This window comes from Schistocerca piceifrons, chromosome 8 (assembly GCF_021461385.2).
Source record: "Schistocerca piceifrons isolate TAMUIC-IGC-003096 chromosome 8, iqSchPice1.1, whole genome shotgun sequence".
Classification (NCBI taxonomy): Eukaryota; Metazoa; Arthropoda; class Insecta; order Orthoptera; family Acrididae; genus Schistocerca; species Schistocerca piceifrons.
This window is the reverse complement of record NC_060145.1, coordinates 382,961,547-382,987,462: the sequence shown is the minus strand read 5'-3', so window position 1 is coordinate 382,987,462 and position 25,916 is coordinate 382,961,547.

Sequence of the window (25,916 nt, the reverse complement as noted above, 5' to 3'; positions counted from 1 at the left end):
TCGGGAAGCAGCGTGTCAGACCGCGCAGTTAGCCGAGCGCGCTTATATTATATATTCATTTGGGAAAGTATTTATACACATATCCCAATGCTTTTCATCGTCATTTTGAGTAAAAAGGTCGTTTTTGATGTTTTAGACTACTCGTGTAGTTTTTTCCCCCCTTCTATCAGATCCGTGGTTTTGGGCACAGCACTGGTGGGTGAGTGGATTACTACATTACATTATATCAGTTTCATCGCACAGAGCTACATTTCAAAAGTTTTTTCTGTGTATGATAAACCTTGAGGCAGAAAAAGCCGCACAGTGTTGTATTGCATTACTTTTAACACAACCAAGTAAGGAGCTCAACACGTCAGTACAGAACCGATACCACGTGGGAAGACAATACTCCAACAGAAGCTGAAACTACTCTTTCAAACTGAGTGCAACTGCCATCTGGCCGGCCGGTGTGGGCGAAAGGTTCTAGGCGCTTCAATCTGGAATCGCGCGACCGCTACCGTCGCGGGTTCGAATCCTGCCTCGGGCATGGATGTGTGTGATGTCTTTAGGTTAGTTAGGTTTAAGTAGTTCTAAGTTCTAGGGGACTGATGACCTCAGATTTTAAGTCCCATAGTGCTCAGAGCCATTTGAACCATTTTTTGGAACTGCCATCTGGTGACTCTACTGCTAAATGCAGTCTTCCCTTACAGCCGCTAGACGTCGCACAGTCAAACTTCCAGAGAAGTCGAGAGTTGGTTAAATGAGCATTTACGTACTCATAAAATATGTTCCGATAAACAATGGCTGAGAAGGGCTTAATTTGTATTTTTAGTGTTTTCAGTTGCTAAGTTAGTGGTTGGATTGGCAAATGTACAAGCTTGCTGATGTTTATCGTTGACAGTATATTAGAAAGTCGTTAATCACATTGTTCAAATGGATAAAATGGCTCTGAGCACTATGGGACTTAACATCTGAGGTCATCAGTCCCCTAGAACTTAGAACTACTTAAACCTAACTAACCTAAGGACATCACACACATCCGTGCCCGAGGCAGGATTCGAACCTGCGACCATATCGGTCGCGCGGTTCCAGATTGTAGCTCCTAAAACCCCTCGGCCACTCCGGCCGGCCACAGTACAAAGTTCGATACATTAAAAGCTACTTGCGTCAGTGGACCCACTCACCCCTCCCCCCTCCCTGCCGGGAGCGTCTCATACCAGACGAGTGTAACCCCAAATGTTTGCGTGGTTGAGTAATTATCGTGTACGCATACGTGGAGACAGTGTTTGCGCATCAATCGCCGACATAGTGTAACTGAGGCGGAATAAGGGGAACCAGCCCGCATTTGCCGAGGCAGATGGAAAACCGCCTTTAAAAACCATCCACAGGCTGGCCGGCACACCGGACCTCGACACTAATCCACCAGGTGGATATGCGCCAGGGACCGGCACGCCTTCCCTCTCGGGAACCAGCGCGTTAGACCGCGCGGCCAGCCGGGCGGCCTCACATACCTTCATAATGCATTCTTTGTACAGCAATTAATTCTCGCTGAAGTTTTATGGACTTTCTGTTCAACACTGATTTCTCTGGCGATCTCCTAAGAAGCCGAAAGCCAGTTCATACCGAAATAATAAATTATAGGTACAGCCTAATGGGGCGTGTACAGAACAATTAAACAAGTAAATAATCCCGATAAACGCATCCGGAAATCAATGATTCCCCCGATACGACGTATTCACGTTATTAATATGTCCATGTTCCTCCAAGATCCGACGGAACATTCCATAAATAGTATCAAATGTGTGGTTTATGAGGAACTGTTCCACCGTTGTATCCCGGTCGTTTTAACTCCGTACGCACAGTCACTGTGACAGGTGGACTGGTGGTCGCACTTTGGAACTCTCGAGTGATTCCTTCCACTGCCTAAATGATACTGTTTGCACGGCTGAACGGTCTCTGTGAATCAGTACATAAGGTCCGGCTCGTCTCAATTTAGTTGTGGTTGTTCCTTTGTGTTTCCACTTCACTGTCACATCACCAGCAGTGGACTCGGGCAGCTTTAGAAGGGTTGAAATATACCTGATGGAGTATTTGTTTGGTTGGCATCCAACTACTAGTCCCCATTCGAAGTTATTGAGCTCTTCCGACGGGTCCACTCTTCTGTTTCTGCTTCTCTACTGACGACACAATACTCCCTGCCTCCTTTTAAGCCGGCGAGTCTGCATCTTGACATGTCAGGTGAGAAGTTCCGTATTACGATGGGGTGTCCGGATGCTTTTGATCAGTTAGTGTAGATATTTTGTCTTTGAGATCGATGATACGATGTTTCAAACACAGCCGTGTCTCTGAAACTGTGATCCTTCAAATCCAAAAATACAGGGTGTCCGAAAAGTCTTTCCCTGAATACATAAATTGATAACTCGGACTAGAAGTAAGATACAAATATGAAACTGGTGTCTAATTGTTTACAAACTATCAAAGTTTTTTGCACACAGCAGTAAACTTGCACATGAGCACCCTTGGTAGCACGTAGCACATCTAGGCGATATTCAGTTTCCGTCCACACATTAGCGAACATCACTGGAGGGATCGATTCAACGACTGTGGTTATCCTTTGCTGCAGGGTTTCAAGATCTGGTACACGTGTTCGGTAGACCTCGTCCTTGACATAATCCCATAAAAAGAAGTTATGTCAGGAGAGCGTGGAGGCCAAACCGTTGACCCATCACGACCAATCTCTCGCCCAGAAAAGGTCATATCGAAATAGGCACGGGCGTCCAAACCCCAATGAGGCGGTGCACCATCTTGCTGAAACAAGACATCAGGGTGATACTGAAGCAGCTGAGGAACAGTATACAGTTGCAACATGTCCAGATACACTGCAGGTGTGATGGTAGCTTCAACGAAGACGTATGGCACGATAATTCGATCGTGCAATAGCGCGCACCAAACATTCACCTTTGGACTGCCTCTGGTGCACTCCATGACCTCGCCAGGGGGTTGTGAACCCCAAATACGCACATTATGGCGATTCAATACTCCACTGACAAAGAAGGTCGCTTCGTAGGAAAAGGCAATTTGTCTGAGATAACCATCATCTTCCACAATACGTGATAGCATTTCGACCACAAAGTCATATCGACGTATACTGACATTGGGCAGCAAGGCCTGAACGATTTGCACTCTGTATGCACGAAACAATAAACTTTTCTGTAAAATGTCATGGAGACAGCTTTTTGGCATCTGTAATTCACGTGAGCAACCAACCCCGTGTTCCTGAACTTCTCATACCAGGCTTTAATGCTCTTGACATCAGGTGGATCCCTTCCAAATGATGTCTGGAAGTGTCTCTGCGCTGTGGTTCATGATCGTGTCTCATGGTACCACAGGACACGCTGTGTCTTCTCCTGACTGGTTAACATGGCTTACGTACTTACGTACTGCGAACCTAAAACGGAAAAAAACTTTGATAGTTGTAAACAATTCGACACAAGTTTCATATTTGTATCTTACTTCTAGCCTGATTTATCAATTTATGTAATCAGGGAAACTCTTATCGGAAACCCTGTACAGTAGATATTTTGTAAGTATCTATATCCACCGAAGACCTCTAAAGTGGATGTTTTAGAAGGGGTAATAATATGATGAACTGTAACGGTAAACACGGGTGGGAAGTAAGAGCAGACAATGTGGAAGGCACTTCGTCCAAAGATTTGGTGTAAGAGGTGAAAATTTAGTGGAGCGTATCGAAATCTTTGATCAAGGCGTACATCGTTGGAAGGAAGGAGTTTAGACGGCTCATTGCTTGCAAAATCGCTATACCAGCGGCTGGGACATTGTTACAGGCAATTGCGCGAGTGTTTGAGAAGTGACGTAACACGCGTATTAATTATACAACACTGCGGGACTGTGGAGCACGTCCATAAATCACACACAGCACTTTAAGGTGCGCGCCGCGGCGACAGCAAATTTCCTGTCTGCTCCATTCGTAACACCTGCGCGGAACGCAGCAGAATGGGCGAAATAGTGGTTCCCACTACGCACTCAGGCGAAAACGAGAAAAATTGTTGAGTTGGCAGAACAACGTGTTTCCTAGGTGGTGGCGCAATTAATGAATGCGAGTGCAATTTCGCCGTGTACGGGCTTCATTATCCCCGGAACAACGTGCGGCAAAAGCAGAGAGTGGGAAAAAAGAGGAACGGTGAACAAAGAGCAGGAAGCATTCTTGCTAATTGCGCGTGCGCTGTCGCTCCTGTTACTCACTGGGGTGGAAGTAGAGGGGGTGGGGAGGGGTAAGGGAGAGGGGTATGAGAGGAGGGGGAAACATGGCCAAGTTTGTGGCTCTTTTGTGATGGAAAGCAGGTGAGATTGTAGGCCACAGGCCACGCCAGAAAGACAGTGCATCTCGTGGAAGCAAACACTATTCACTCACTGTAACAACGTTCCTCCCCACCTCTACATTTTTAATTTTTTATTCATACTATATTATTTCACCGAAACTATCAGTACTTCGTTAAGACTTTATACATTGCCAGCAAAAAGTACAATGTCATCAAGGACAAGGTAATTTTTTTGACAAGTGGAGTGACATATAGTTCATCATTCTAGGAGTATATGATAACATATTCGTACCAAATGAACCAGACTTCACAGTATAGAGGCCCTATAGAGTCGCATTAATACAAAGTGTATCGGCCGTCTAGCGGCAACACAGCCGTGTATTCCTGCATGCAGATAATCAAGAAGCTACTGAATAGCGTCCTGCGACACATTTCCCCAACAATCTTGTACATTTTATTGCATTTCGGCAGTGGTTCTTGCAGGTCCGCAGAGAAGGAATAAGGTGCCGCTTCATCACGTACCAGTCCTCTACAACTGGCGAGAGGTCTATCTTGCCGACCAGGGGAGTTGAATACTGAGAAGAGCACGTTGTTTCGCAGCAGCCATACGTGAACGAACACTGTCCCGCTAAAAAAGCACATCACCTCCCTGTCGAGGAAATGGCAGTAGCACGGGAATAACAGCTTGTGCAATGTAGTGGGCACTGATTCCTTTACCCTGGAGGAATACCAGTTGTGACCGCGAGCTGTAGCTGATGGCCCTCCACACCATGGAGCCTGGAATGGCATCTTTGTGTCATGAGGATAATGCACTTTGGAACAGGCATCTTACTAGGTCTACGCCATACATGTGTACGTCCTTCAGTCGAATGCAATCTACTCTCATTGCTGAAGCAATAGTTGGGCAATCTACACTCCGCTCCTTCGCGACACCAGAGTTCTCATGCTTGGTCGTGGTATCTTGACCAGAGGCACTCGTGACCCTAATTCTGCTGAAAACATACAGTTCCTAAAGGTCCGTCACGACACAGCAGGGGCATGATGTGCCCAGATTTCGCCCCCAGATGGTGTTCGGTCTGCCAGTGCTGCTCGCAAAATGCAACGATCTTGATGTTCGTCTGGACTACGCATACCTGGTCTACATGTGTGAGAATATTCCACAACCCACTGTTGACATCAATAGACACACCACTGACACATTGTGCCCAACGTGTGCAGCAATTAGTCGATGCAGCCACCTAGTTTTCGCGACTCCTTTCACATGACTTAAGCCGTCCAACAGGAGTTTGGGTGAGGCATGGTTGTGCCTTAGATTGAATATTGCGAACACTGTTGACCTCTTAACTCAACTGTGTTACTTCCTGCAGAAGTGAAACAGATGGCGCACAGATACACCTTTTGAGCGCCATATGACCACTACACCACTCACTATGCATATAACATGCCTTGGCCCCACTGAACGCAGTATTTGAGGGTATAACTTTTTTGACCAGTGTATACTCAAGAGTGTAGTGTCCAGTGAGTGCTGTCACCTGTAAGGAACACCAGAAACTGTTTTTCCGTAATGCACTGTTTATTAGTCGAATGGTAAGACAGAACTGGAAATGAATCGATACATTACTACCTCAGTTACTTTTACTGCGATGTCTAACACGCGTTTGAACTGTTATGCCATAATCATCAGCTGGATGTCGACATTTACACATTATGCAATGTACATCTGGCAAGTCATTCTGACGTCAGTTTGGCAGACAGCGATGGTGCATGAAGGTGATGGGTCGTCTGGCACGAGAGCTTCAATGATAAGCGCTGTTTACAGTAATGGGACATGTTAACTCTCGTTAATGTATATGTACAAACTGAATGAGTTTACTTTCTCTATTTGCCAACACAACGAACTTCCCTTAGATTTTTCTCAATATATTAGCTTGATATCCGTGAACTGTGTGCCCTTGGTTATGTAGCAGGTAGACCACTATTCAACGGCGCTGGAGGTTCCGGGCGGACGCTATGATTTTTCCTCGTTCCAATCCCTCCAGGACGACCCCAGCTCCACTTACAGACTGGCGATAAAACATGTACAGATCCATATCAGTAATTTTCATCATCGTTTCATTTTGTTCTAAAATTAAAATAATTACTTTCATACTACTGTAATACAATAGAAATATATATAGTCCGGTCACATTAATGTGACTTATTCGTGTAGTTCTACTTAATATTACAGGAGTAATTATGCGACAACTACCTATGTTCGACGTCAAACTGCAGCAACTAGTCATAGACGGAAGGTGGCATAGGTGGCACCAACAGTGGATGGTATATAATGCACGTAGGGGTCGTTGAAGACTGTGATGTCGTAATGAAGAAACGGAGCGATTAATCTGAGATACAACGGCATGATCATTGGCTTTCGGACCAAGGGAGGCGACATTTCCGAAATGGCTAAGTCTGTCAACTGTTGGTGCCACTGTAATGAAAGTATACCGTGGATAGCGAAATAGCGCTAATCAAAACCACCACTGAGGCAACTGTGGTGGACCATGGATCATAGTTGACAAGGGTGGATGACGATTCCGTTGATGTGTGCAGGCGAATAGACATGCAACTGTTGAGCAACTGACCACCCAGGCGAACCAAGAGGCCACAACATCGTCTCCTCAACGACCATTCAGCGAACGTAGCTTTGTTTGGGCCTCTGCAGCAGGTGCCTGGTTAATGCACCTAGAATGACTGCTATACATCACTGAGAAAGACTGGAATTTGCACACCAGTACCGCAATTGGACACCAATGAGTGACGACGGGAGACCTTTCCGGATGGATCACGTTTTATGCCCTATCAGGCTGAAAGAAAACACTCTGCAATTATAGTCAGAAGGATCCAGGCCAGAGTGGAGTATGTTTCTGTGGCCTTCTCTGGGTGATCTCATCATTGTGGAAGACACAGTTGATCAACAAAAGTATCGATGTACCCATGTGATCAATTTACATGTAGTTAGTTCGCCCTCAGCACAATTTTATCTATTAGCCGGACAATGCAATGCCTCACACAGCTCACTGTGTAGGTGTGTGGTACGAAGAACATCAGTATGAAGTAGCCATACCTTTCTGACCATCAGACTCCCTCATTTTAAATCCCATCGAGAATCTGAGGGACTATGAAAGTGGGGCTGTTCGCACCATGGACACTCAGCCGAGAAAACTACAGCATCTGCAGTGAGTGCGGCTCCGTGTCCCTCTCAGTACCTCGCAGAATCTCGCTGACTCTCTTCTTGCATGTCTCGCAGCAGTCTACGCTGAAAAAGTTGGTTGTTCAGGTTTCTGTCACTTGGTCTCATTAATACTACTGGACATCATAAGAGATCCATACCATTAACATTATGATTGAACCAATTCTGGCTAACATGAAGAAGCCATGTGATATCCTAGATATTTGAATTGCCAGCCTTTCAAAACACTACGATACTGAAATATGCAGTGAAATACGCATGTCGTGATCAGTGGCCACTTGTTGCGAGTGTATTCATTCAGATATGCAATAGTATTGTTTCTATATACAAGTAGAAATGTGTATATCAGTTTTCAGCGTTGTACTCGAATAAACGGCTATCGAAACTTTTTGGTCTAAGGGCTTTGCAGCAGTATGTGTACAACGTAACACAATTCTGATTCGGATATATGAGCACCGACATGTAGGCAAGGAAGTAATTTGGCATTCGTGTCTCTCTAACGTGTGTGCGGCAAACGCCGTAACGTTTACTACGTCCACGCAATTACCAAATGCAGGACCAATACGCTGTTATTCTTTTCTTGGCTGCGTAAGGAAAAGCGTGGCAGACATCACTCTGAGAATGAAGAACGTGTATGGGGCAGAATGTTTGTCGAAAACCACCACTGTGGAATGGTGGTCCAAGGTCCTTCCAAATAACGCATTTCTCCATATCGTAAATCTCGTAACGCAGAAGCAACGCATCTAAAGAGGGAGACACTCGAGTATCCGCCGTATAGTCCTGATCTCTCCCCAAGAAATTACCACGGCTTTAGTCCCTTAAAAGGGCGCTGAAGGACCGACGATGCCTGTCGGACGAAGATCTACAGCAGGCATTTATAAGCTTCTTCATGCAGCAGCACATTGGTTTTTACCAAAGGGGTATCTTCAGCCTGGTGCATCGGCAGTATAATTGCCTCAATGCTCACGGTGATTTTGCCTGATTGGCATACCGAGTCTGGATTGTACGGCTTTTGAACGGACTCTTTTTGGAAACTGGAAATTTGTGTTAAGGACTATGAGACCAAACTTCTGAGGCCATCGGTGCCCAGGCTTACGCACTACTTAATTAACTTAAACTAACTTCTTCTAAGGACAACACGCACATCCATGCCCGAGGGAGGACTCGAACCTCCTTCGGGGGCAGCCGCGTGAACCGCGACAAGACGCCTTTGACGGCACGACTACCGCACGTGGCTGGACACTTTTTGATTGGCTCTTATAAATAACACTAATCCCTTCTTCCCTACTACAACGTGACACAAAATCTTCTTATAACAGCAGTGTCTGTCAAACAGATACGTATGATCATGAAAAAATGTATTCAGTGATGTAAAAAGACAGAGAAAATTTATCTGCGAATGCTTTTCTGAAGGAGTATGAAAAGCGTGTTACAGTCTGAAGAGCGCCACAATGCATGTAGTGACCTTCAGTTTCCCAACTGCTTTGATGCAGCTCTTCACAGTAGTTTACCCTGTACAAGTCATTTTATTTCAGCATATTACTGTAAGCTACATCCGTTTGGACCTCCTTACTGCAAGAAAACTCTGATCTTCTTCTACAGTTTTCACCCCCCTCCTCTACTTCCCTCCATTGTTAAACTGTCAGTTTCCTAGTGCCCCATGATGTGCCTTATCAGTCGATCCCTTCTGTTGGTTAGTTTGCACCACAAATATCTTTCGTTTTCACTTAGATTTAGTACCTCCTAACTCGATCGACCCATCAAATCATCAGCATTCTTCTAGAGGTCCCCACTTCAGAAGCCTCCGCACTCTTCCCATCTGAACTGTTTATCGTCCTGGTTTCAATCCATGAAAGGCTTAGTCCATTCCAGTACCTTCAAAAATTACGATAAATGCGTCGTAAAACTTATATTTATATCTGATGTTGATAAAATCTTGTTTTTCAGAAATGCCTTTCTTCCTTTGCCGGTCTGCATTTTACATCAGGTCTACTTTGTCGATCATAATTTGTTATGAAGTCACAATAGCAAAACTCGTCACCTACTTTTAATGTATTATTTCATAATTTGCATGATTTATTTCAACTACCGACAGCTACTCTTGATTTCCTCTTGTAACGCTCATTTTGTAGCTTATTTCAAGATATTATCCATTACGTTCAGCGACTTCTGTAAGTCCTTTCCTATCATTGAGACAGCTGAAATGTGATCAGTAAAATTCAAAGTTATACTCCTTCTCCCTGAACTTAAATTCCCTTTCCAAAATTCTCTTTCGTTTCTCTGTGGCCTGCACAATATACGTTAAGCAACAGAATTAAAGTATCAGTTTTCGAAAAGTCTCAATTGTCACACATTGCGATTCATAAGTTTGAAACATGGTTCAAAGGTGCGTACAGCCTTACTCTCTAATGGTTCAAAAACATGTCACCCTGCGACGTAACCCTGCTTCTCGACGTCGCTTAGCCGGCCGGCGTGCCCGAGCGGTTCTAGGCGCTTCAGTCTGGAACCGTGCGACCGCTACGGTCGCAGGTTCGAATCCTGTCTCGGGCATTGATGTGTATGATGTCCTTAGGTTAGTTTGGTTTACGTAGTTCAAACTTCTAGGGGACTGATGACCCTAGATGTTAAGTCCCATTGTGGTCAGAGCCATTTGAACCATTTGACGTCGCTTAAAGCAGCAAGATAACGACACATGCGATAAAACGTCACAGCTCAGAAGTTAATGTGACGTTTAAGTTGGGCCAGTGCCGTCAGATTGGCACCAAGCTTCACAAAAATGCCGCTCTATGCCTCCACGGACATGTTATACGTTGAGAGTAAAAAATATTAAAACAAACAGGTTTTGTGTTGATCAGAACTCTAGAAGCATGTGCTTCTAAGTTTTTACTGTTAAATACTTCTCTGTTAGTTGTAACCGTCTACAGATCTCTTTTAGGAAATTTTCAGCAATTTATGAGAAATCTAGATGCATTATTGAGCTACCAGTAAGACAAGAAGAAACATGCAGTAGTTTGTGGAATTTCAGTGCAGATTTCGTAAAAAGTATTGACAAGAAAAATTAACTAGAATATAATTTTTGTGTTTCAAATTAATTTCAGTAGTCAATTTTCCGACTCTCATGTAGCAAAATAGTAGCACAATGGGTAACATTCTTATAGATAGTCCTCAGGCTGAAAGAATTACTGTTACCTCATTGCCAATGGACTACTTAATCATCAAGCATATTTATGGAAGTAAACAGTATGGAACCTTTATTGAACCCTGATGCGGATTCATACAAAGCAGTGAGGCTTATAAATGGGAACAGAATACACTATTTTAAGAGTAAATGTGTACATTAAAAGGAGTTGTGTGGGATGAGATATATGTAGTTTGACATGCTGACGTCATATTCAATTTATTGCACAGCAAATTTGCGTCAGTATTTGAAATGTACTTTCCTAAAAAAATATGCAAAAGACCTATTAAAGAAAACAATTAAAACATGAATAACTAAGGGAATTAAAATCTCAAGAAAGAGGAAGAGGGAAATTTATATAAAGGTCAGAGTAAATCGATATCCAACATTACTTGCACATTACAAAAAAAAATATTGTAGTATTTTAAGAAAAGTCATTGAACTGTCCAAAAGGTAGCATATCCAGGTAGATATGAATGATGCAGATAATAAGATCAAAACTATATGGAACACCGTCAAATGGAAGAAATAACAGCCAGTCAGTGTACAAGTTTCCATAAAAATTAAACTGATTGAGAATGTTGTGACTGATAGTTCACAAGTTGCAAGTACTTTCAACAATCATTTTCTAAACATATCTCCACATATAGAGTTAGAAGGTTTTGTTCAAGAAGTGAGAAAATATATTAAAAAGCTCATTCCACAGAAATTTAAGCAACCAAAAGTAGCACCAGCATCCTTCACTGAAATTAGTGCAATTACAAAAATTCTATAAAACATCAGCACATTTGGCTTGAAGAAATCTCCGGCAGAATTCTGAAAAGTTGTTCCAGTGACAGCAAAAGATGTAGTGACATCTGCAGTGTTTCAGTCACAGGAATAGTAATGTACTCAATAGTGGTCACACCCATAAGTGGAAACAATTTACTTCGCATATCATAGGTCAGTTTGCAGAACCATTGCCCGACTTAGAATGCTATTTATACATTCATTCACAAACAGTACAAGGCTTAAATAATAATGTACAGCCAGCTGGAATTCTTTATGATCTTTCCAAGGTATTTCATTGTACAGACCGTGTTACTTTCTTAGAAATTCTTAAGCTTCATGAAACTAATGGTTTTACCCCACAGCTGGTTCGAATATTTTAGTGGACTGATGGGAAAATAAATCACAATGGGACTCCCACAAGGTCCAATTTTAGGTCTATCCCCTTCGTCATGTATGTTAATGATCTTCCACTTACCAGTCAACAAGCAAAATTGGAGTTTTGCTGTCGCTGCTAGTGTTATAATAAATCTCAATTAGAAGGAAAGCATGAGAAGAGTACATAAATATATTTTCCAAAGAATTATTAAGTGATATCCCTAAACTTTAAAGGAACACAGTACATTCAGTTCTGTACAGCAGAGTCATACCAGCTATTGATGTAGCACATACACAGGAGACAGCTAATACGGTAAAATGCTCCACATTTTAGGGTGTACGTAGTGATAAAAACTAGAACTTGAGGAAACATATTACTGAGCTTCTCAAACAACTGCGTTCAGCTACTTTTGCTCTTCGAATAACTGTTAATCTTGGAAACAACCATATCACCTCTTTACATATTTTGGATATTTCCACTCAATCAAGTTCTGAGGAACGATTTTCTGGGCTTACTCATCACGTAAGAGAATAAAAGCCGAACACGTGAAATTCCGATTTTGATATGTGAACTGTGACTTTTGAGTAACCATAATCCCCGTGCCGCAGACTAAACTTTTGTAGTGCTCAAATTGCATAATATATGAGCGAGAATTCTGTCACAGGTAATCCATTTTGTAATCCTTTCTGGTATTAGATTCAGTTCGATACAATAAGCTGGTTATTATGAGTGACTTTGATTGTGTAAGAGCGTTGAAACTGGAATCTAATGTTATCACGGCTTGGTAGTGTTCTTGTATCAGACAAGTGCCAATATATCTAAGTTTTCACTCACAAAGTACCTTTGGATTAATCGCACAGTGGATCTGATACTGAAACACATTTGTTGCATCCACTGGATTCGTATAATGCTACTGGTTCTATTACAGTTTTTCTGGTATAGGAACAACATTCCTTTCTAGCAGGGAAGGCACACGGGTCAGACTGCAGAAGGAGTGATTTGAACTGTTTTCTGCAGGACCAGCAATTAATAACCGCACCGTTGTTGTAGTGCTTTCTGGGTAAGATTACACACAGTTCTAATTCTATGCTTTACTGCATGTCTTCTTCTCACACGTGCTTTCAAATAAAAACTATTCAGCGTTTTCACAGTGAAAAACACGCTTAAGTTAACCTTCCTCGTAATGAAATAAACAAATTAAATCTTCGAAATTCCTCGTTTCAGTATAATCACTGACCACTATAATTGCTGCCTGCACGTAATTTAAAAATTCTATAGCTAAATAACACTCATCAGCACATTTCGTAGTTTCTATCCTTATCACCCCAAACGAACGTTGAAGCCAGTTCGATACGAAGGGTCACTGTCGCAGTTAGCTAATGCACTTACCGTCATGTTGCTGTGTTGTCTTTACCGACGTATCCTAAGCCTGTGATGAAACCATACTCCTGTTATGGTCACCATACGTAACTACATTGTCCACAACACATCGATAATATTTGGTGTACGATATGGACAACGTTACATCTAAGATGATTTCATTTGCTTTCTGCCGATAGTAACAGTCAGCTATGTTGATGAAGAATGTTAATTGTGATAAATCACGTTTCTCTAGCTACCAAATTAGTCACTGTATAAAAGCTGAACACGTTTTGACTGTATTAACTAATTTTCAGTCAAATTCGTATATAAAATTACACCTTAATTCGCGGTACTGTTTGTCTTTAAGGAGAACCGTCATCTTACGTGGTCGCCTGTGCCTAACGGCAGCGGATACCAACTTTAACTCTTTTCATGCCTAGCTCACAACTGTACTTTATTCGCTTGGTGTGCCATTGCTCACTGTTGTGGCCACCTATATTATGTACCAACATGGAAGGGTACTGTTCCATCACAAATTTCTTTCATGATTTTAAAAGCAGCTGTTTCCAATTCATTGCATTATAGTGGCATAACGAATGCGTATTTGTGGACTGTATATCGGCCACCTACACTTTTGTTTCGTGTTACTTATCTGTAAGAATGTGGAGCATGTTTGTGATGACATGATTTAGATAGAATGTGTGTGTGTGTGTGTGTGTGTGTGTGTGTGTGTGTGTGTGTGTGTGTGTGTGTGTGTGTGTGTTGTTTGTTCCATTCCATTTCACCATTATGTGAATAAAGGTGTTTGCATCGTTGCTGCCTGTTTCATTTAGTATGGAGACTAGAAACTATTAGATTAGTGAAAGAGGCAGTTCACTTAGGATTAGTCGACCTATCTGAAAAATTAGTTGTAGAGTATTTTGTTTAGTATTGATGAGAGGAGCGTCCAGTAGGGTAGTTTCCCCCTTGGTTCTTCTACAAATACGTTTCTTCTCTCCCTCCTCCCTACCCCCTATACATTATATGTGTTGTTCTGTGGTTCTAAGAACCATGCACCGTTTTAGGTTTGCGATCGCTTCTTCTAGGTCTAAAAGTCCTATGAAAGTGAGATAATTTTTCTTATTTAATGCTTGTATTCGCATGTAAGCTATCATAAATTCCTCTTGGTGTCTTCACCTTTCCTAGTGTCAAATGGTCATCTACCAGTTCCTTTCTATAATGCCATTTACCTTATTCTTGTCAGCCAATTGTATGCTTGAGCTGCTAAGCTGACTGTGTGATAGTTCCATAATTTATTTGTCTTCACTGCCTTGGGGATAATGTAGAAGACTATTCTTCTTAAGTCCGATGGTACGTCCCTAGTTCTATATATGCTACAACACTAAGTTGAATAATCATTTGGTTGCCACTATCCAAAATTTCTTAGGGATATTATCTATCCTTGACGCTTTGTTTGGTCACAAATCTTGCAAAACTCTGTCGGACTCAGACTCTTCAGAATCGATACATATCTCTTGGCAGGAGGCAATTCTTCCATCTCGTGGAGGCAATCAGTGTGCTCCCGCCTACAGTATATTTACAGTAGTTAATTATTAGTGGAGATCATCAGTGTATACAGTTCCAGAAACAAAAAATGCAAACTCATCAAGGACTGTGTGAAGTTGAATCAGGGTATAATATGTGCACACCTAGGGGCTTTCCTCTTAGGGATACTGGGCACAGTGTATCGGTGTTGTGTCACTGCTTTAAGCAGTGGACTTTGGAGATTTCCCATACATAGACAAGGTTCTGGACGTCTGTGTTGTACAGATGCATATCAATGTCGAAACACTGCGAACAGCGGTGACCGAACAAGCATCATCCAGTGGAGAAATTTGGGTACGAATTCCGCCTGATGTGTCACCAAGGACCATTGGCAAACGTCTGCAGGATTAAGAATATGTGTGCTCCCTGGCAGACTACTGTTGTCATCACGACACCACACAGAAAGGCCACTTTGGTGTCGTGAAGGAGTCGATTGGAGAGTAGATTGGCATTCTGTTGTCTTCAGTGGTTCTGTTCGTATGGGAGTGACGGACGTACAGGTGTATGGTGTAAACCTGGTGAGCTGCCTATTCCGGAGTGTTTGGCCTCCCAGGTCCCCAGACCTCAGTCCGTGCGATTATTGGCTTTGGGGTTACCTGAAGTCGCAAGAGTATCCTGATCGACCGACCTCTCTAGGGATGCTGAAAGACAACATCCGACGACAATGCCTCACCATAACTCCGGACAAGCTCTACAGTGCTGTTCACAACATTATTCCTCGACTACAGCTTTTGTTGAGGAATGATGGTGGACATATTGAGCATTTCCTGTAAAGAACATCATCTTTGCTTTGTCTTACTTTGTTATGCTAATTATTGCTATTCTGATCAGATGAAGCGCCATCTGTCGGACATTTTTTGAACGTTTGTATTTTTTTTTTTTTTTGGTTCAAATGAAACCCCATGTCATTCCAACCATGTGTGTCAATTTGTACCTCTCTATCTATCTCTCTATCTACATTATTCCGTGATTTCCACTTGTGTATATTGCTATTTTCGCAACGCTGCTTCATGGCTAGAATTATTACGCGACTTTATAATTAAACCCATTTTCTAAATTAGTGCACCGACTGGTGAAATAAGCAGAAAGATTAAAAAACAACGGAGACGGCGAATTATATGCCACCGAATAGCACCGGAACTATGTCTCTACAAGTAGTGCTAGCTGTCTGTCGCGTTTCGCATTTGTCTAACGGGCGGGGACGGGAGAAGTTGTGCGGTAAACGAGCAACAGAAGTGCGGCCAAGTTCGCGAGCAACAGGACAGCACGTCTCGAAAAGTTTCGATGACACTGGCCGGACTTGTAAAACTGCTCTCGAAAGCTGGTCACAGGCGAAACTTCAGCGGCGCCACCGCCCAACTCCAGCGGATTGCCAGCAGGTTCCCAGGACATGGCGGAACTAAGGGCGGAAGTTGCGCAGATGTCGCCGCGCTGTTTCTTTAAGAGTCCCTTTGCAGTATCAGAAGAGAAAGAATTACTGGACCTGTTGAATGGAATGAACGGTCTAATGTGCGAAAGTATGAAATGAGAGTAAGCCAAAAAAGATAAAAGTAATTGAAACTGACAGAGATGAGATTAGGGATAATCTTAACTTGATAATTGGAGATCACGAAATTAAAGAAACTTTCTCTCCTTACAAGCAAAATTAGACGTGACGGAAGATGCAAACCGACTAGCATAAACCAAAAAGCCTTCCTAGCTAAAAGAACTCTGTTAGCATCATCTATCGGTCTCACTTTGTGGAAGACATTTCTGAGAATGTAATTGAGAAGCGCAGGACTATATGGAAGTAAATCATGGGAAATAAATCGGGAAACCGTAAAAGAAGAGAGTACACATATATGCTATATTACGTTCCAGAAGCATGCTGAATAATATTTAGTGGACTAACACGAGTCGGCGAGGAGAGGAATACTCGGAAAACAGCGACAAGAAAAAGGACGTGTATTAAGATATCGACAGGTAAAAACTGTGAGCCAGGACAGAGACTGAAATATATCCAATAAATAATCGAACTTTCACACGGACTTATTCTGAACGTCAGACGTGTACAATCGTAAATGCAAAAATGATAATTTTGAGGTTTTTATCGCCTGTGGCTTGTTTAGGCCGTACCCACTTAGGTATAAATTATTGTGTGTATACTTCACAGAAAAGAAATTTCGGAAAATAATACTTTCGTATGTGCAAGCAGAACTCAACGATAAACAATGGTAACGACCATATGATAGTTGATGTAGTTCTCTGCGCTCATTATCGTATTAGCTGTTGTGGTAGTTTACCTGTCAATGATATATTACTTCTGTATCATCATACTCATTGTTAGTTAATCACGTGCAAATAGCAAACTGCTGTAGGTTTTTATGTTTCAAGCAGCATCTTATGACGGAGCCGAAGAATAAAATGGTTTCTAGTAGAGGCAGAAGTAAAAGGATAGTGGAGGTAGCGCTAAAAATAGTACAAGTAAGCAAACGTGTAAGTATTTCAAGTACTTCAAGATATTATATTCTATCCTATAATCCGAAGCTATCATCGACCAATAACTTCCAGTCACTATGCATAGTTATTAGCGATTGTAACATATTATTCGTCATAATGGGAAGCAACATAGCTCTTAATGCACATTCCCAGATTTTGGATCATTATGACCTGGCTGCTTTACCACCAGTCAACGGTACAACCATCGTCGAATGTCTCTCGGGATCTAATCCAACTACAGAAGCAGCTCATCCTCGTGACAAAAATGAGTGACTGGCATTTACACAACTGGCACAACTGGAACGTTTGTCATTCGATCAATCAAAAGTATACCTGTATTACTTATCTACCAAAATTCATCAGGTTTTGGATAAGAATGCTATTTTGTTCATTTCCTCAGCTCCCTACGAATGGACCCGATATATTCCTAACAAATGAAGAATTCCAGGCATGCAATTTTCAGTTATCATTTTGGTTGGCCATGTGATACACATTTACGTAAATATTCCTACACAAACTTTGTTTAGACTGAAACGCAGTTACTACCATTTAAATTCAGGTAATGGTGACCTTAATCATTCAAATGGTTCAAATGGCTCTGAGCACTATGGCACTTAACATCTGAGGTCATCAGCCCCCTAGATCTTAGAACTACTTAAACCTAACAAACCTAAGGACACCACACACATCCATGCCCAAGGCAGGATTCGAACCTGCGACCGTAGCAGTCGCGCGGTTTCGGACTGAAGAGCCCAGACCCGCTCGGCCGCCGCGGCCGGCCCTTAACCATTTTAAACTGCATTGCTTTGGTTACTTTCCCATGTTTTGAGGTCTCCGTCTTTCCCATAGATGATACCTGAGGATGTAGACAGCTCCGATCATGACGACATTGGTAAGAAATGCAACTGTGAAATAGATGGTGACGAGATCTAATGCAATCGCACTGAGGCATAGGTCTCTGGCGATGAAGCTCCATTCAGTCACATCGGATGGCTGATAATATTGATAATGCAGATGAGAGTACTTCAATAAGTGTTGTATGGAATGCCTTGGATAGCATTGATACTCTCAACACACATGAAAGGAAATTTCCGAGAGGCCGGAAGCGAGTGTGTCACCACAATAAGCGGAAGAGCAATATAAGTAAAAGACACACGGAAGCAGGTACAGTGTATATAGATAAAACCACTGCAATAGTGTTGGAAGAATGTGTTAAGCCTTTGTGCAAATCTTCTTGTAAAAGAAAGTGTTCATAAAGCATTTCTTCTGAAGACAGGCAGCATATTTGCAAGTGTTTCCGCATAAAAGGAAACAACAATGACCTTAAGGGATTTTGTGTAGCTTCACAATAATTTCAAAAAAAAATTGATAGAATGGTAGTACAACACAGGGACTTACGGCGTAATGTGACAATTGATTACTTCTTTCAAGTTCGTGGCCAAACCCCTCACGTTTGAAAAATGTAATTTTAAATACTTTGAATGTTTCGGAAATGTATGTCAAGACAGTTTTGACCAAAAGCGCTAATGCTGGAATTGTTGAACCAGGTGGTAGAGGAAAGAAGGTACCACCAAATACACTCCTGGAAATGGAAAAAAGAACACATTGACACCGGTGTGTCAGACCCACCATACTTGCTCCGGACACTGCGAGAGGGCTGTACAAGCAATGATCACACGCACGGCACAGCGGACACACCAGGAACCGCGGTGTTGGCCGTAGAATGGCGCTAGCTGCGCAGCATTTGTGCACCGCCGCCGTCAGTGTCAGCCAGTTTGCCGTGGCATACGGAGCTCCATCGCAGTCTTTAACACTGGTAGCATGCCGCGACAGCGTGGACGTGAACCGTATGTGCAGTTGACGGACTTTGAGCGAGGGCGTATAGTGGGCATGCGGGAGGCCGGGTGGACGTACCGCCGAATTGCTCAACACGTGGGGCGTGAGGTCTCCACAGTACATCGATGTTGTCGCCAGTGGTCGGCGGAAGGTGCACGTGCCCGTCGACCTGGGACCGGACCGCAGCGACGCACGGATGCACGCCAAGACCGTAGGATCCTACGCAGTGCCGTAGGGGACCGCACCGCCACTTCCCAGCAAATTAGGGACACTGTTGCTCCTGGGGTATCGGCGAGGACCATTCGCAACCGTCTCCATGAAGCTGGGCTACGGTCCCGCACACCGTTAGGCCGTCTTCCGCTCACGCCCCAACATCGTGCAGCCCGCCTCCAGTGGTGTCGCGACAGGCGTGAATGGAGGGACGAATGGAGACGTGTCGTCTTCAGCGATGAGAGTCGCTTCTGCCTTGGTGCCAATGATGGTCGTATGCGTGTTTGGCGCCGTGCAGGTGAGCGCCACAATCAGGACTGCATACGACCGAGGCACACAGGGCCAACACCCGGCATCATGGTGTGGGGAGCGATCTCCTACACTGGCCGTACACCACTGGTGATCGTCGAGGGGACACTGAATAGTGCACGGTACATCCAAACCGTCATCGAACCCATCGTTCTACCATTCCTAGACCGGCAAGGGAACTTGCTGTTCCAACAGGACAATGCACGTCCGCATGTATCCCGTGCCACCCAACGTGCTCTAGAAGGTGTAAGTCAACTACCCTGGCCAGCAAGTTCTCCGGATCTGTCCCCCATTGAGCATGTTTGGGTCTGGATGAAGCGTCGTCGCACGCGGTCTGCACGTCCAGCACGAACGCTGGTCCAACTGAGGCGCCAGGTGGAAATGGCATGGCAAGCCGTTCCACAGGACTACATCCAGCATCTCTACGATCGTCTCCATGGGAGAATAGCAGCCTGCATTGCTGCGAAAGGTGGATATACACTGTACTAGTGCCGACATTGTGCATGCTCTGTTGCCTGTGTCTATGTGCCTGTGGTTCTGTCAGTGTGATCATGTGATGTATCTGACCCCAGGAATCTGTCAATAAAGTTTCCCCTTCCTGGGACAATGAATTCACGGTGTTCTTATTTCAATTTCCAGGAGTGTAATTTGAACAGCGAAATAAGAGACAACGTCAAAATACACATCAGATTGTGCACTGTAAGCAAGGGTCACTACAGCCAAGAGGAATTAGGTAGACTCTATCATGGTAGCCATCCCAATATATATTAAACCTTTAGTTTTGTACGTACAGCACTGCCAGGAAAACGAAGGGAAGCAAGAGTTAATTGCAAAGCAGTGGCTTTACCATAACATTTGTAATACCGAGTTTAACTTGCTAATGATGCATGTGATGACTGTGACGAGTTTCAAGGTCATACTTAAAAATAATGCAACAAATGAAGAAGCAATCCAAATGAAATCAGACTATGATTCCTGCGAGTCAGAAGCAGATATAAGACACCAAAACAAGACCCTTGACAAAAATCGGTCAAACCTATCAGGGTAAAAAAAAAATAAAAAAATTGGCATGTTCGAGTTTCAGAAATGTACGCAGCGTGTTTTATCTACGAAAGCTTTGACTATATAAACTGACAATCCTTGACATTTCAGGGCAGAAAGCGTATAGCTGAATGTGCGGTGAAACAGTTGCAAGTCATATATCTAAGGAGCTTAGCCGGCCGCGGTGGCCGAGCGGTTCTAGGCGCTTCAGTTCAAAAACCGCGCGATTGCTACGCTCGCAGGTTCGAATCCTGCCTCTGGCGTGGATGTGTGTGATGTCCTTAGGTTAGTTAGGTTTAAGTAGTTCTAAGTTCTAGGGGACTGATGACCTCAGGAGTTAAGTCCCATAGTGCTCATAGCCATTTGAACCATACCTACAGAAATGTCAAATTGCTTGCTGAAGTGGACCCTATCTAACCTGCCTGAAAATCAAACTGAGTGATTTACGAGATGGACTGATAACTAAGGAGGTGACACTCGCAGCGTGCCCACAGTGGTATGACGTTTTTGGATTCTGAACTGTGTTCCTAATTTTAAAGTGATCAACCATAAATTCTTATTGAAGAGACATACTCGTATGGAGACAGATGGTGTCGTTATTGAACAGCCAGATGCAAATTTAGCTCAAACACCATATCTGTGACACCTTGGCATCGGCAACAGTTTTTTCGCCGAAGCGGTTTCAAGAAAATGTTTCATGTGTATGACACGCAAAAATCAGGTTTGAAAGACTCTGAAACTCTTTTCAAAAGTCCGCCATCGACTGTGCTTAAATGAACAATCAGAAGTTCATCATCACAAAAATTTTTGGTGAGCCAAGTTGTGCATCTACAAGTACGCAGAGGCGGATTCACATATAGGCCCACTAGGTCCGGGCCTAGAGGCGGCATCTTAAAGGGGATGGCATTTTTGGTTCTGTGATCATTTTCACGTTTTACGTTTTAAAATTGCTGTGTTTACAGACGACACAATTTTCAATATTGCTATACCGCTTGCTAGTTTAAATGAGGCTTAAGAACGAAATTCGACGATACAAGCAGAAAATATACATAGTTTACTTGGTGACTGAATGGAATAACACTGGGTTTCTGTCTGGTATCATCGTCTGATCGTTCAAAATATTTTGAAGTAACCTGTCAAGACGGCAGTCTACAATACAATGTTTGAAATATTATTATTCCGAGAATGTTATCGGCTTCTACTTAACCCTACCATATTTTCCCCGTGAAAATACCGAGACCCCTGAAAAGCTGTGATAAACTAATCAGCAGTTTCTGAAATACTGTAACATTTTTGGGTCTCAGTATGTAAAACCTGACTCTGTTTAAATTTCTTGTAAAAAGAACGGGGAAGTATCAAGTCAACCTTCCATTACTGTAATTAATGTGAATGCTCTGTGGTCTTCAATATCTGAGCATTGATTTAATGACAACCGAACAACAAAACGTGTTGATACTGGGAAAGTTTACATTTTAAGACAAATGTTTATACGAAAATAACATAAGCAGAATATCTAATAATGTGTGAAATAAACTTCACAACAGTTTAAAAACATTATTTATTTATTTACTTAGTTACTTTTCTTGGCGAAAAAAGGAGACGAAACATACTTTCGTTTGTCTCATTTACTGTGCGGCAGCCTCAACGATATCAAAGGTCCCACTCTCTGCAACGAATAGTACGTGGCATTGCAAATTTTATATTAATCTTCTTAACTAAGCTTTTTTCCTCCGAGGAAAGGTTATTTTTATTTTGTGTTGGAACAGAAGGTGCGTTTGCGTGTAGACATAACAGCAGAGTTCACACAAATGACAACACATCACATCAGCTGCCAACAAGACTACTTAAACTTTGTGGTCTGTCTTCTCTGCCCACAGAAAACGCTAAAATGTTATAAGAATAAGTGGGATAAGAGTCGATCCAGCACACCTCACTCCAAGAAATTGCAAACATTATTTGCTTTTTAAATTAGAAAGACAGTGTCAAGAATATTCAGAACATATCTTCGTCCAAACTAAAATTCCAGTGACGGGGTAAATAGAAGCCAAAAAAGGGACTGTCCCGTTTTCTTTAGGAGACGAATTCCAGCCGGAAGGTGTGCTTCAACTGTTCACTGACAACAGAGAAACAAGCGGCAATGAAATTAAATTATTCTGCGTTGTCGTTCTTTCATAGGACAGTTACGTCGAGTTATCCGAGATGGTCAGTTCATCGCTGCGTGTTTAAACGAAAAATCTTTGTGATCGTGTGCCGCGTTTAAAGTAAAAATCTTTGAGCTCATGTGCGGTGTAGTACGATTGGAACTGGATACAGTCTTTCTTTCTATCCTTTTGCATCTTTTTTCTTTAGATTTGACTATTGGTTGACAACTTTGCAAGTGCCTTCACATGAATAACAGTGAAAAAAGCAAGCGTGCAAAATTAAGTGGGCGGTATTGCGGAAATTATCGAAGGAAAGTCGAGAACGAGAGGCCTATGTTCTAATAACGGTTAACAGAGTAGATAAATTTTTCACAAAAAGTGTTTCTGGTTCGACTTCACTTTCAAGTAGTACGGATGATATTTCTGGCACTGCAGCTGTTGTAAAAGAAGTAAATATAGACGAAACAAAAGTTAAAAACGAAGAAAAGCAAACTCTTCCTGATTTCGAGTTTTGAGAAAAACTAAGTGCCGAGTCAGACCTTCCAAAAGAAATAACCTCGTTAGTGACGATCCTGCAGAATGGTGTGTCAATGAATCAACAATCGACATTCTCTTACAACGTGACATTAATCAAAATTGTAACGGTGATTTTTCTAATTCAAGAAGATCAATAGGCGACAAAACCAGATATTTGAACAAAAATGTATTTCACAGTAAACGCTTAAATGGTGAATCAACTTTTCGCGTTGGGATAAACTTCTTCCTTTCATGTAACCTGGAATCACAACGGTAAAAAATTTATCAAAATCCTGTTGGTCAGCAAGAGAGGAAGTACGTGTAAGTCTATACGAAAACTGGTGGGGGGGGGGGAGATGGGGGGGCGTTATGAATGCTCTCACACATATTGCCAATAATACTTTTGAAAAACCACTTGTGCGAAATGTCGCTTCAGCTTTATTGAATCAACTCAGCAGACTAGAAACACTATTCATGACGACGGTTTGGAAGGATATACTCCAGAAATTTAATGGTGTAAATCTGAAATTACGAAGTTTATGTATTGATAGTAAAATAGTGTATGAATTATATGAATCACTTGTAGGATTTATTGCATCTGTTCGTGACATGTTCGACTGTTATGTAAATAAATCCGTAGAGATTGTGACTGATATAGACTATGAATGGACCTATGAAAGATCACGAAAACGCAAGGTTCATGATGACGAAGAAGCGGATACTGAAGAAGTTTTTCTGACTGGAAGGGAAAAAAATTTAGAGTTGAAACATTTCTCCCAGTACTCGACAACTTGTACGCTGAATTAGTGAGCAGGATGGAAAGCTACAGAACACTGTTGGACTCCTTCACTGTTTTCAGTAACCTTAAGAACAGTTCATTTGGTGATATTGCTGTATGTGCAGGGAAACTCCAAGCGTCAAAAGACAAAAATTTCAGAGCCTTCCTTCCCTAGTGAATGTGTACATTTTGCGGAGCTTTTCAAATCTTCTGAGATTAGTGACATATCAGTTGAAATGAGTAAATTTGTACGAAAAGAGAGGTTACAGTCCGTGTTACCGGAAGTTGACATTGCTCTTAGAATATATCTACGTATGTCATTTACAAATTGGTTCAGAAAACGCTCGTTTTCGGCTCTTAAAAGACTGAAGTCGTACCTACGTTCTACGTTGTCCGAGGAGAGGTTGAACGCCTTGTCCACTCTTGACATCGAAGCCGATCTCCTAACTGATAACCGTCTGAGCTATGAAGATATGATCAACGGGTTTTCTGCCGTCAAAGCCGGACGAAAACTTTTCTGACTTGCGAGCTTGTTCATTTAGTGATATTAGTTTTACAAATTTAAGATCATAATGTGATTTTTTATTATAACATAGAGCATATTAAATGGATTTACAAACTACGTATTACCCGTTTATTTTACAAATACCGATGGCAGAACACGGAACTGAACTTCTTTTACGTGCAGACGTAATCGAAGGCGTCCGAGAATATTAAGCAATACCTGAATGACACAGGCCGCACGGCGCTCTTCAGTTAAGTCATACTGATACTGTAGTATATTACAACTGACGCGTGTTCTTGGCGTCTGCTGAAATATATAGTTATCGGAGAAATGTACATTATCGGAGAGTATGCTCGGATGAAAAACTGCTAACAAATAACGTAGTTCCGTTCTGTCGATAAATACTTAAAAGCTCTGCTAATACAGTTAGAAAGAGCTATGGTGAGGGCAGTAGGTGCAGTACAAAACAGTTACCCCTTACATGGATTAAAGGTACTGTGTACACTTATTATGCAGCCTCTAGCTACACGGACCCTAATGCTTTGCACGTTAACTATTAGATTATAAAAGAAATTTGATTTTTCCACACTAGTCTGTAAATTTATGTTATAGCATATCCAGTTCCGTGTTTGTTCGACTATATTCAGCTATTAGTTCGTGCACCGAAATCTCTATTTCATTCTCATTTCTTACGCTTCCCTTAGATTCACGTTTCGTTTTTATCTGCTACTCATTCTAGTAACTAGATCGTAAAACGACAGTTTAATTTTAATTTTGAATGCATCTTTGTAACAGTACGTATTAATTTCTAATGTATGACGCGTTCCCTTCAAATTCTTGATCGTCCCACAACTTTTTTGTTTTCATTTTCAATGGTTTCATGTGAAAGAACATACTAAAAGTGACTGTATAACAAAAATGTGTTGTCACTTACACGCTCTGCTGAATTTTTAGGCCATAAAAGAAAAGTTAATGGCTCTGAGCACTATGGGACTTAACATCTGACGTCATCAGTCCCCTAGAACTTAGAACTACTTAAATCTAACTAACCTAAGAACATCACACATATCATGCCCGAGGCAGGATTCGAACCTGCGACCGTAGCGGTCGTGCGGTTCCAGACTGAAGCGCCTAGAACAGCTCAGCAACACTGGCCGGCAAAGAAAAGTTATTCTGCTTGTGTTCGTTTCTGTTATCTTTCGACAGAATGATGTGTTAACACAATGCAGTTTTCAGTTTGTTTTATCCGCTGCCGTACACCAGGTACAGTTCAGGAACCA